The 13,768-nt window shown below is 42.7% G+C and overlaps 1 long non-coding RNA gene across 3 annotated transcripts in view; it reads left to right on the top strand.

Annotated features, from left to right (window-relative positions):
- The first annotated feature begins 9,578 nt into the window (after positions 1–9,578).
- Positions 9,579–13,768, top strand: part of LOC108640496 — a 32,951-nt gene continuing 28,761 nt past the window's right edge. For all 3 annotated transcript variants that reach the window (XR_001921220.1, XR_001921219.2, XR_001921218.1), the window contains exons 1-2: positions 9,579–9,720; positions 10,120–10,249. This is a non-coding gene — a long non-coding RNA (uncharacterized LOC108640496). The remainder of the gene's footprint in view (positions 9,721–10,119; positions 10,250–13,768) is intronic.

The raw sequence follows: 13,768 nt of genomic DNA, 5'->3' as shown, positions 1-13,768 counted from the left end.
TTTCAGTGTTTAGCAACAGCATAGCATACAAAAGATGCACGTGAAGCAAGGCATCACTGAAGTGAGAAGACAGGGGCATCCCAGTCCTGACATCCTCGCCAAGTTGCCCTCATACTTTGGCAAATCATAAATATTTCCTCAGCTGCACATCCCTGCAGCATCTGCTGTCAAAACAGAAGCACCTGGTTCTCAGAAATGTGGTAGATCCAGCAGTTTGTTTGGGCAGGCTGCAGTCTGACCCATTGCTTCCACTCCTTCAGCATGGGCGCGTTTTTAAACTCTCCATCACCCGCTCAGTAACCTCTTCCACATTGCCTGTGCAGGCAAAGTGATGTCAAACATTTAATCCCCCTTAAATCCCACACAAAACCATACAAAAATCTGCCTTAATGACAAAGGTCTCTAAATTAATCTTGCTTTATGTATATGTGTGTCTATCTGCTCAGAATCATTTTCTGTGCAGATCAAGCTCTTCTGTTAACTGGCTACATTGCACTGTCTCCCCAACATCATTTCTGTCTCTGTGATCTCCAAGCATTTTATCTGCACATGCAGAACTACTTCTGGACAGAACAATATCACAGAACAAGTCCAAATTAAAAAATGAAGTCTTATTTCAATATTCCCTTTCTTTCTCTTTTTTTTTTTTTTTACTGAGCTCTGCAGCTATTTAATCTATGCTAAATAGAGGTGCATGTCTAAGATCCAGTATCTTCCACCAACCCCAATTTTATCTATACCTCATTTAGCCTGCCCTGACTGTTCAACAGCAGGCTGAATTGCAAAGCATTTTATTAACAAATTGTTGCTTAAGCAATAAATTGTGCATGCCAGCTACAAAAGATGGTAAGATTTCTTCTGGGCAATGCTGGGGACACATCTTCTTAGATGTCAAATTTATCCTTTTCAAGCCATCAGCAAGTTCAGTCATTATCACAATTGACAGCGTATGTTTATTTTTCTTTATTTAGATAATAAGAGATTTGAGACTGAAAGTCTGGGAAATTAAAACACCCAACCTCTGTCTAACAGATAGAGGAGTAATTGGGGTCTCCCAGCAGTAGATTTCTTCCTAAGTAAAACAAACAGAGGAATAAAACTAAGCCCAACACTGTGTCTGCTGAGATTGTTAACACCCAGGCACCCTGGGACAATAATTCTGTGATGTGGGCAACTGCCTCCTCAGGAGTTTCCTGAGATTTCCAACTAACTTCAGCTGAGCCAAGAAATAATTCCCAGACGTAAATTACTTCCACATGGAGGTTATCAATTGACAGCTAATTCCCACTGGTTTTTTTCCATTTGGAGTTGAACAGCTATCTGCCTGTAACTTAAAAAAAGTGTGTGGGGGGGAAGAAGTTCCTTCCCAACCATCCATAAAACTTTAACGGTGTTAGATTGAGTTTGGTGGCCTAGATCAATGGCCTTCAACCCTATTATCCATCTCATTCAACTGTTCATGGTTTAATCCTTTCCTGTTCAGCAAACTTAGGGAAGATCATTTGTAGCCTGACCTAGGGATAGTCAGATAGTGCTTCCAGCAGATCTTGTGTATTCTCAGGAGGGAGTTTCTAGACAAGGTAGACACAACCTGTAGTTCATAAGACCTTTAACAAACTTTTAATCATTATCATTTGAATGGAAAAGGGAAAATAAACAATAACTCTAATGAGAATTTATTCCAGGGGGAGATAATACGAGTTCCTGAGCCAGTCTGGTTAAGTTTCCTAGTCTCACCCAGCCTACATATATCAAAGTATCAGACCACTGATTAAATTACCTACAAGAAAAAACCAAAAGCCTTTGGATCCTGTTCTTTCCCCACCCAAGCACAGGTCCAACAGTAGCTGAGGTTATCCACCAAGAGCTATGAAGGAGTCTGTGGTTAGATCACGTCATGCTACTGCAAACATTTTGTGTACTGACCTCAAGGAAGTCAAAGGAGTCCATTAAAAACAAGTAAGAAAAAAAAATTGCTTTGTGAATGTATTTCCCAGCTGGAAAAGCGGGTGCTTAGAACCCCTGCTCCAGAAATATGCAACACAGGCTATGCAGAATGACTGGCACACCTCTGGCCAAGCTGCATATAGATGTCTCTCCCTCCAGAAGAGGGGAGCCTTTAGCAGAGAAAAAGGCAATCAGCTGCTGTTTTCATTCAGCTCTCGGCACCCTGCTGTTTTATTACTCCCGGCTGTAGCAAGAACTGTGGTGCTGAAAAGACTGCTCCGTGGAGGGTTTCCAAAACATGCTGAATGCTCCTTTGACTGCCCCTGCTAAAACCAGCTTTACTAAAAAAAAAAAAAAGAAAGGGCTTGGGTGCATTGACACATTCCACACCTTCAGGAGGTTGATGCTATAAATACACTTTGAGGGTCCTTGCCTTAGTACACTGAAAATCTAAGCACTACCCCTCTGTCCTTGACTGTGGCATATTTCCAGAAAGGGTCCGGCCCACACACATGGAGTCCTCAGGACGGATTCCTGCAGAGGGGAATGGCAAACACTTCCACTGACCAGCGGGAATATCAGTGAGGGCAACTCGCTGTCACCAACAGCGATGGGGTTTCTTCATGCTAGAGCTGTTTTCATTTCCTCTGGGCAAGGGAGCATTACACAGAGAAGATTATAATATCATTCTAAATTGCCATTAAGAAAACAGGTTAATCTCCCAGGCATTTGTCGGTAATAAATTCTAAGAAGATCCATCTTTGCAGAAGAATAAAGACAAGGTAATATACTTTGCTTGTGCTGGGTGAGTCACTGATTTGTTCTTGTGTTTAAACACAGAGCATTTTCTCTTTGCTATCAGTAAAATATTTCTTTAAAATTATCCCTTCTCTGCAGCCCATGAAGAGTTTGCAGTGCTTGTCTTTCCAGGACAAAACCCAGCAGAGGGTGCATAAGCTCACTGGAACAGTTTACAAACAAGCAGGGAAAGAAAAGAAACAAAGGTGAATAAGCCACCTGGTATCAAAAAAATGAGATGCCTTCTTTTAAGTCAGCAAAATAAAACATTGCTTCTGGTAACTGCAATCTGGAACTACAGACCCCTCTCCACCACAGATCACAAGGCAAAGCAAATTGACAACAGCTATTGTAAAAATGAAAACAGAAGAATGCCAGGGATGAAGAGACGTTTCAGAGGCTGGAATTTTGCAGGAAATCTGATCACACCTAAAGGCCACTTTGAACATATGGAGCTGAAACACCACAGCACACCAGCACTTACCAACCTGTAAATTAGCTGCAGTGAGAAGAGATGCCAAGTGGAATGGGTAGTGTGGGTTTAACTGGCATGTAATTTTTTATTCTCCTAATCAGAGAATGAAACACAAGGAAAAAAACCCTCATTAATAAGAGTCTCATAGGAGGCACTCACTTCTGATGAACAACCAGCAAATCACAGAAAGCAGATTAACCAGAGCTGTGTCTGTGAGAGTGTGAATGCAACACCACAGCACAGGAATAGGCAGCATTTTGCTTTTCTATGGTAACAGACTTGGTATATAAATGGTAACTTACCATTTATATCGTGGTGACTTGCAAAATTAATGTCAGAATTAAGGACAGTTTGTCCCCCTTATATTAATGCAAATGACAAACCAAGTTCCCAGAATGAGGTATCTGTTCACATTTCCTTACAGGATGAAGTGGGAGGAAAGCAGACACTGAGCATTATGATTCCATATTTCAGTAAGCACCTCATATATTTCTGATAAATGCTTAGTTATACTGTTTAAAAAAAATCCTGAATGTTTTTCTTTTCCCTTTTACAGGACATACTTTTTTTTGTGGTCCAAGTACGAATTTCTTGTGAAATCATGGGTTTGGACTTACTGTTTCTTGTATTTTCTTAATACCTCACTGTCTGTGGCATTCTCATATCATCAAAGGGAGCATTCCTGATGAGACAAACACTGCTGTGAAGGAAACCAAAAATCCAAGCATTACAGATGCACAGTCCCCACCTGCAGTGGGCTCATCACATCACCTGGATCCAGACTGAGCCCAGGAGTTTGGTCTTGGTTCTGATGCCTTGGGAAGTCTGGCTCGACTCTAAACTGCTTTAGTGTGTTGAACACACAGTCTTGAACAGGTTTTCCAAAGAAATTCTCTGTTCTGACAGCTTCTCCAGCCATGGATCTGAGGCTATTCCTCTTTTTGAACCCCTCAATCATTCCCATTTAGTAGTAAAGTTAAATCTCAGACTTGTAATCTAAACTCTAAAGCAAAATTGGGAAATAATGTGAATTCAGAAACCCCTACAAGAAATGCAAAGTATCTGGCATCCAGTTGGCTTCATTAGCAACTGAGTGGCCAACATATCTTAAAATCAGCACTCTGAAAACCATACACAGCTAACAAGAGATCAAAACTCCAGAAATCAAATGTAACTTCAGTGGTCTGCCTTTTCTTCTCATTACAGAACAACTGTTTGTTATTTTTCATTAAAGTGCTGCACATTTTTGTACAATCAGATATTTGGGTGGAAAAAGTGTCATCCATAACAAAGAAAAGCCACGCTCTTCCCCAATTATTTGCATTCCCTGCTTCCAGAGCTTTTAAGTCGGGGATTCTTTCCCTTTCATCATTCTTCCCCGGACAGAACAATCACTGAATTAATTTCATCCCTTAATCCCTTTACTTAGGTTCTGCAGCAACAATTCTCAAAGTAAAACAATCAGTTTTACTGCCTCTAGTTAAGGAACAGCTGCATCTTTAGGGTGATCTCTGGCAAAACAAGCAGCCACATTTTTTTACAGATTTACACTTCTCATAACCTCAGGGGCAGAAAACTTTGCCTTTCTGCCACTTCATGTTGACCACAGGCATGGGATACAGCACCCTACTCCTGCATTTATGTCCATCTTTTCCCAGGAGGAGTTACTACTGTTTGCTTCTTTATCTTTGTAGGATATATTTCTTTAAAAAAATTTTGGCCTCTCTCCCCAGACAGGGAAAATCAAGGGGATGACCCATAAGCCCGAGCAATTCACAGTAAGACCATAGTGTATCCCCAGAAAGTAAGCTAGTTTGCCATACTGTGCTTCAATCCAAAAAGCAATATATACTGCATGAGATTATTTTTTTCCTTATTTCCTTGGCAGTCTGGCAAGTTGAGTGGTCTCTCAGCAGTGCTTACCAGCCAGATCCTAACTGCTACCTGAAGTTCTTTTGGCTCATTTCCCTCCACAGATTGAAACAAAACAATTCAGCAACTGTGTTTACTCTTTTCTTGCTGCCACACTGATGTTTATTAAGCACTTCCTGCAGTGTGCCCAGTTTGCTGTCCAGGAGTCAACAATATCTCCGATGGGAACTAATTTATGAAATGTATTGCATCTCTACAAAGCTCCTGTTCTGTCATCAATGAACATGAAGAGAAAAAAAAAATGTTGAATAGTGAGGGAAAAAAAAAGTGCCTTTCAGCTTTGGCACTGCAAACTTTTTTCATCTTGCAGTCAAAACAGAGACAGATTTATTGATTAAAGTCTAATCTCTATTGGTCACAAAACAGCTTCAGAAGCCATCAGGCACAACTCTCTGTGGCTGTTTTCCAGGCTTTTCTTTCCCATTGATATCTTCCAGAGAAACATATGTTAACATCACAGAGCAGGTGCTCATTTCAAACTGGAAAGCCAATTTTAACTACGTGAATTGTACGCTAAAATAAATATATATTTAAGTTTTATACATTTAACACTTCCTACAGGGTGCTCATGTTTGGGACTTCTAAGGTTTCACAACTTCTGCTTTCCTAGTGGCTGACAAAAGAATGTATTCCTAAATCAATAAACATCTAAACAATTCACATCAACAAAATCTTGAAGGAGAGGAAAACAAAGTGAAGGGTAGCAGCAATGAAGGTTGGTGGGAAATTTGCTCACAGAATCACAGAATGGTTTGGGTTGGAAGAGATCTTAAAGATCACCAAGTTCCAACCTCCCTGCCATGGGCAGGGACACCTTCCACTAGACCAGGTTGCTCAGAGCCCCATCCAGCCTGACCTTGGACACTTCCAGGGATGGGGAATCCACAGCCTCTCTGGGCAACCTGTGCCAGTGCCTCACCACCCTCACAGGGAAGAATTTCTTCTGAAAGCTTTATCACTTCTGTTCATTATTTCACTGTTAACGTAAAGATAACGCCATTCAAATATTTGGTCTGGGAGATACAACACAGGTATCAGGGCTATGCCACGTTCCATATGTAAAAAGATATGTAAAGCATAGCTGAGATCACCAGGAAAACGGAGCCACCTTCACTCCAAGATCACCTTGCTGTGCTGCCCTCAGCTCAGAAATCCTGATCCAGTAAATTGCCTTCAGGTACAGGAAAAGTTGTGGGGGATCCCAGAACCTGTATATATGGTTTCTGTAAGACAAAACAAGCACACAGAGAAATCCAAAGCCACAGGTCTTCCAGCTCTGCCTCCTCCTCGCCCCTGGGTGCCTGACACGGGACTCAAGGCAGACCAACTCTCCTTTCCTCCCACTTTTATTTTTGCGGGAGAAAAAAGCCCAAAACCCAACAAACAAACGAACAAAAACCCAAACCAAAACAAATCTAAAAAAAAAACCCCCAAAAAACACAGACAACCCAGGGTTGCTGGGTTGACTATTTCACTAAACTCCTTCCCCATCCTCGAAACATCCTGGGGGAACCACAGGTATTTCCTTCCCCCTGCCCGTTCCCAGCGATGCCCTCAGGCAGCGCCTTCCCGGCCGCTCCCACCGAGCGCCGCAAGATGGCAGCGCCGGCCGCCGCCGCCCTGCCCGCCCGCAAGTGCCTATCCCCGGTCTGCCGGGAGCCGCCAACCTTTAACCATTCTGTGATTCTGTGAGCACGATCAGCTGCCCTACCCTGCCCTGCCCTTCCCCTCCCGCGGCTCCGGTGGGGAAGGCGGTGAGAGGGCGAGAAGGGCTGGGGAGGCGGGGAAGGAAGGAAAATGGCCGCCGCTGGTGGGGAGGGAGGGCGGCCCCCCAGCGCACCTGAGGGAGAGGGGCCGCGCGTGGAGGAGCGTGTGGGGCAAAAGTCCAGCGGGCGGGCAGTATAAGGTGAGAAAAAGAGAAGGGGGCAGCAACAAGGGAAAACAAAAAATGTGCTTGTGAGGCTGGCCAAATGTCCAAGACCATCCAAGGGGACTCACGAGTCCGTGTCCAGCAGCCTTGTATTTTCCAGCGGGCTTCAGCCACACCTCGTCCAGAGCAGCTTCCCTGACATTCCATACAGAGACTGGCTTCCAACCCCTTAGCGCGCGGATAAAATAGGCTCTGGTGGCTGTAATTTAATTTTAATCCCTTCACTAGTTCTTGGTGTATTTTATGATGCAAGAGACCATTAGAAGTAATGAAAAACTGAAATAAAGGTAGAAGCTTCAGAAAGTATGACAGAAGTGGTAGGGGAGCAGATGGGCTCTGGTCGGGCTGATGGGAAATGGGAACACTAGAAAAAGGTGAAGGCATTGATTAGTAAGAGATGAGCACACTCCCTCACAAATAATTTAAGTATGGTAATAACCTAATTACCTTATGTACATTAAGAATGTTTTAGTTTGTGATAGTACACAGGAGAGGTCTGCTCAAAAATGGTGTTCCTGGCTGCAACCTGAAGCTGGGAGCTCCACATCCTCCTTACCCAGCCCAGGGATAAATATTCCCTTTATTTGTTCTCAACGTGCCACTGCCACCATCTCTTACTGCCGTTCTTTGCACATTTGTTTCGATCCTTATTTAGTTGTGGTTGCTTGCCTTGAACATCTTAAGTGTGATAAATTGAGAAAATAATTCGAGTTGATTAAGAGGAGACAGTGAAGGGTCAATATGACCTGGAGAGAAAAGAAAAACAAGTCGTAAAACTTAATTGGGGCCCTGTGAAGAGATAAAACAAGTTACCTCCCTTTTTACCTTGTGTAGGATTTATAGTGAGACAATTTTGTTTAGTTAGATAGATAATAGGACCTTTCTTGAAATTTATAACAATTTTGTTTAGTTAGATAGATAATAGGACCTTTCTTGAAATGTATAACTTTGTAGCAAGCAAACATCTGCAGAGTGTCTGATTTGCCAATATATTATGGATGCTAGATAATAGGACCTTTCTCGAAATTTATAACTTTGTAGCAAGCAAACATCTGCAGAGCTTCTGATTTGACAATATACTATGAATGCTTATAGATAACATTCTTGTTAAAAGAAAACATCTGTTGAATGTCTGACTCAACAATGTGTAATGTTTATGCTTATGTATAATGAATATTCATGAAGTAGCTGGAAATAAATGTAGGACAACTATCTTCTTTGGGTGTGACAGGTGTTGGGAGTTGTTGAACCCCTTCCCTGTTCACCCAGCGCTGAAATATTTGCTTTTATCATATAATAAAACTCTGATTGGAAATTGCCCGATTGGGTCTCTGTTTTTCTCGATCCTTATTTAGTTGTGGTTGCTTGCCTTGAACATCTTAAGTAAAATAATTTAATCTGTTGACTGCAAGAGGCCCAAATTTCTCTGAGTCCTTGTAATTCACGTTGCACATAAAGCGACCCAGGCCCCGGTCCGGATGCCTGTTTGTTGCCATCAGGCTCGAGCACATCCTCAGTTGTATAACCTGACACAGACGGAGTGTCCTAGTATCGTATGGCCCCTGCCAGGTTACATAAGGTGACACACCATCTGCACTGACATCTGTGACCTGATGCAGGTGGCATCACTCTGTAGCACTTTTTAAGAAGGGGAAGAGGCTCCTTACATCCCACATCCTTTTTTTCGCTTTTAATCTTGATCACGTTAGCACAAGGCATTCCTGGTGACTCAGCAGCGGCCTTCATCTGTCACCAATACTAGCAGGAGTGTCAGGATATATATGGTGGAAATAAACATCACAGATTTGCTGATGTGGAAGTAATTTGAGGGCCAACATCAGAGGCATTTTTCCGTCAAAACTTCAAAAGTTGTCAAGAGAGAAAACTCAGGGTGACTTGAAGACTTGAAGATAAGTGATTTTAAATAGCAGATATGAAATGCTATTTTACTTGCCTTCTACTTCATTAGTCTTGACTGATCACATTTAAAAGCTTTCCAATAACAAGAGTAAACAAAGTTTTGTTTTATGGAGAGTGTAGGTTTGTCAAGTATTATGTTACAGCCTGTTCTAGACCCATGGTGTTCAGAAACATGGAATGGAAGGGAAGGTGATATATATTGCTTTGGGGGTCACCATGGTGTGTGGAGTCCAAGAATGTGAAGAAAAATAAAAAAGAATTATGCTTGGGAAATTCGGAGACACTCTAACACCCTGAGATGGCAGGAGTATGATTAATCCTGTGTGGATGGAGGAATGTATGTGCTAACTCTGGCTGAGACATTTCCAGAAGTATGAGCTGAGACTTGACCTTGAGTCCTAGTCAGAAATAAGGTTAATTTGTAGGGGCACTGGTTTTATGCCCCTTATTGAATAAACACTGAGATGAATAAAACCTGTAGCAAAGCACTAGGTCTCACAGGCCTGGGGATTCAGCATCTAAGAATCCTCTGCAGTATTTTTGAAGTGGAATTTTTTTCTTTCAGTAACAAAGGAACTTCGCTCAGCAGAGGGAGGACAACGTGCAGCTGTTATCAGTGTAACTCACAAGGGCTGGATCGTGCCTGGAGAGCATGACCCTCCCACAGCAGGAGATATCACTCAGGCCCAGGGCAGGCAGAGTCTCCAACACACCCAGAGTTACAGTCAGCAGCCTCAATCAACACCCCACAGCTCCCAGCCCCGTCAGCTGCTCACAGACACACCACATGTACATGCACTGCTGGGATTACTGGGAGTGTGGGTGCCTCCCACCAGTGGCGACAGGGAGGGATTTTATTCCTAGGTGTTTTAAAAAAAAAAAAAACAACCAAAAATCACACTGCAAATTCATGTGAGAGCATCCCCATCTGCATCATGTGAGTCTCATCCCACTGCATCTGAGAGAGAGCACTGAAAAAGAGACAGGAAGCTCAGGGCTCCATTTCACAGTTTGTGAAACATCAGGGAAAAAGAAACTGATTCCGGTTGTGTCACTGAAAAATTATTTCTCTCTTTTCTGCTTTTCACAATGCTTCTTTTACCTCTTTGCTTTTCAGGCTGCAGATCAAGGTTTCCATCAATAGAGAAAAGGATGGTGTAGAGAGCCCAGCATATCACGATTCAGTGCAACAGAGAGACAGGGTCAGTTATTAAACCATCGTCAGCCTGCAGGGTTTTCAGCATTTGGTAAGGAAAGCTGTTGGAAAACTACTTTCTCTCCTGTAGCATTAAGTGAACATACATACTTTTGTATTTTTTAGCATATTTGTAGTTGAGGCCATTGGGCAAACACCCACAGCCTGGTGTCCCTACAGATTCTGGCCCGTCTGTATCAGTTCCCTGATCCTGCAGGATCTTAACTCCATAACCTGTATAAAACCAGTACAAAAATATATATAAATACAAATATTACTACTACAGCAGGAGTGAGGTAGTCAGCTATATCACTACTGCTAAATACTTTTCCTTACTAAACACCAGATCAGCAGAGCTCTGATATGAAGCCTTATCTACAGGAGGAAAATGTAGGGATTATAAAGTTTGTACCTCGTCACCAAGAGTCAACCTGAAAGTACAACTATGCAAATTGAAGTAAAAAAGGAGTCATGAAGCTCAACATCCACTGGCAATGATTCACACTTTTGTTTACACTTCGAAAATCCTCTTTGCCTTAAATTTTCTCTTGGGGACGTGTGTTTTTACAGGACAGTTTCTCACTTCTTCTCCTGCCCAGAACACAGCTAGTCAAGCAAAGGCTGTAACTCATCAAACCTTCCCAAGTATATAAAAGGATTAGATAAGGGTGTTATTATTGGGTTTGTCATTTCTGGAAATAATGCATCTTCATTACACTGGAATAGCTTACTTTTTCTAAGATCTTACACAAGACAAAGCGTTGATTTCTACCATGATGCAGGTAAGAGAATTCAAATTTAAATGGGAAGTATAGGTCAGGATGGAACAACAGTCATGCTGAAGTAAAAGCTCATGAATCATCTCCAGTATGTCTTACACAGTGTCAAAGCATTTTTTTTTTAATATGAAGACAGAGTATTTGTTATTCATGCAGAAATTCCAGATAAAAACCAAGGGATTGTCAAAAATCCATTTTATCCTTTCTGGTGGTGATGGGAGATTTTATAATGCTCTAAAAGGGCCATTCAGTGCCTTGGCCACTGGCTTTCATTTCACAACAAATGTAAGATTCCACTTCCTCCATTTTAGGTAGCCCAGTGTTTTAAGTAAGAGACTGTAAGGAGAAAGGGAAAAGAACAAATGCAAACACACCTCATCTGAATAGCTCCATAGCCCAGTAGAATGAAATATGTCAGGCCAAACCCAATTCCTGTTTTCTTCAGTACTGAGTTTTAGAGGTAAAACATAATGGTTCGTTATTTTTATTGGATTAGAAGGCAAGTGATTTTCTGTATGTTCTCAAAGCCCCTTGAATATATTTTTAAAAAATCTTAATAAAAATTAGTCTTTTTAATATAGGCAAGTTTCAAAATACTTCAGTAAAAGAACAGCAGCAGATGGAGATCCTGGGGATGGATACTAAAATATTACAAACTCCATCCCAAAAGAACACGTAGTATAAGGCAGAGTCTTTAAATGATAGCACAGCCCTTCACCATCACTTGCAGGCACAGGAAATTAAAGAGCTGGAATTGAAGCTGACAGGCAGAGCCAAGCATAGAGCTGCCTGCAGCAGGTTATTTCCTTGGTGTCATTGCCTGCAGACTCCTGTGATCCATCCATCTATGGATCTGCTGCCGGCTCACGACCTGGAGCTGCTTTGATGCTGCAGACCCCGAAAGGCAGGGGTTCACGAGCGGTCTGCCAGCAAGGCTGGTTTCCAGGAGCAGCCTGGCAGCTCGGGCAGGGCAGTGGGAACGAGCTGCCATCGTGGCTGCTCCAGCTTCTGGGACAGCTTTAGTGTCTCATGGAAGCGAGACCAGGCAGAAATTGTTGGCCGTTCTTTACAATAATCTGCAAAGGGGAAACTGATTTTCCTCTTCTTGCAATATCCTCCTCTCTGCTGTTGTCAAAGAAAATACTTTGCCAGAGCACAACTTAGGTTGCTTCCTAATCCCTGTCCGAGAGCCGCCAGGCTGTGGGGACGGGCAGGGAGGGGAGCACAGCTCTCTTCCCTCAGCACCCTGTGTGGAGCTAAACCACGCTGCTGTCTCTGCCAGGCAGGGCTCACAGGCATCTCCCCAGCGTGGAGGACCGTGGGGAGCCCAGCAGCAGTGAGGGGAGGAGGAAGGAGGAGCCACCATCAAATGGACACTTCACGTGTTAAACTTAGCTCAAAGCTGAAGGCAACACACTCGTAACAAGTTTGCCTCAGTCTGGCATCTAGACTAAAATTAATCAAATATCTGCTTGTATCTCATTTTATGCCTCCAGTAAGATTAAAAAAGAGATACAGAAAGGCACTTTTACATTTACTCAAAACCAGAAAATACAGTTTTCATGGAAAGGAAAAGCCTTTCTGGAGACTGAACTGGGCTGATGGAAGAGGTTGTTCTCAAAAGTTTCTGATATGAAGGGGTTTCCACCATGAAATGAGCTGTTAAATAAATACCCATCAAAATACCAACACTTTTTTTAAAGCTACCTGGCTCTAAGGCTTAAAAAAAAAAAAAAAAAAGATAAAGTGGTGATGTTCTACCACAGATACCTGTTCATCTGTGAAGGATGATAAGGGAAAAACATCTCTCAAAAGCTAAACTTCTCCTAATGGTTCTCCTCATAAATGAAGGAGTCTGTTTCATTCAGAATTTTTCCTAAATTTAGTCTGGCCTGAAACCAAGACACAATTTCTCCACTGACTTCATGAGATTTCCTGCCAATTAATAGCACAGCATACCCAATGAGCATTGAGAAGTCTGAGACACAGTTCTCTGGAATTCTTCAGACTCCATGGTCATGCAAACACCCTAGAACAACTCAAGTGTCCCCTGCAAGCTCTTGGTTCCAGAGGATTTAAGAGCTGGAAGTGTGGGTGAAAACCTAGGGATGTTTATGTTGTCTCTTTAGGAATCACACTGATTACAAGTAAGTTTAAAAACCCATTCTATTTTTGAATTAGAATTTTGATGCTGGGTATTGCCTGGATCCTCATGTCTTTCCCAGTGGACTGGGGCTGCCCAAGACCACTTGCTCCAGCAGCACTTTCTCCTCCTCAGAACCTTGGAGGAGTCTCTGGGACAACCTTCTGACCAGACATGCTGATACAAAGCTACCATTCCACTCTTGCTTGAATCTCAGCAGTTCTCTCTCCTGGTCCCACAGAAGAGCATTACTACTTATAAAAAAAAAAACAAATAAAACATAATTGACCCAGGCAGGCTCAGAAAAGCTTGGACAAAACTCACAGGAGGAGGATTACACGGATACTCTGCAGCTGGAACCAGGCAGCCAGAAGTGATGAGCCAGCACAGCAGAAGGGTTGAGCAGGGATCACCAGCTCAAATGCAAGGTACAGCAGGATGGAGAAAGTGAGTATGTGTCTGCTTGGTACCTGCCATAGTCAGTGGGGGGGCCCAGGAGAGGCAGAATTTGAGAGAGAGAGGAACACTGTAGGCAAACCGTTGGAATTGGCAGCTGCTTTGCACAGATCCCTTCTGAGAACATTTTAATTCCCTGGTTTTACGAAACGCATTTCCCCTTCCTTTGTTGCGCACGTTGTTACACCCAGCA

This window comes from Manacus vitellinus, unplaced genomic scaffold (genome assembly GCF_001715985.3).
Source record: "Manacus vitellinus isolate BGI_N305 unplaced genomic scaffold, ASM171598v3 scaffold_35_pilon, whole genome shotgun sequence".
Classification (NCBI taxonomy): domain Eukaryota; kingdom Metazoa; phylum Chordata; class Aves; order Passeriformes; family Pipridae; genus Manacus; species Manacus vitellinus.
This window is presented reverse-complemented; position numbering and strand designations above follow the sequence as displayed.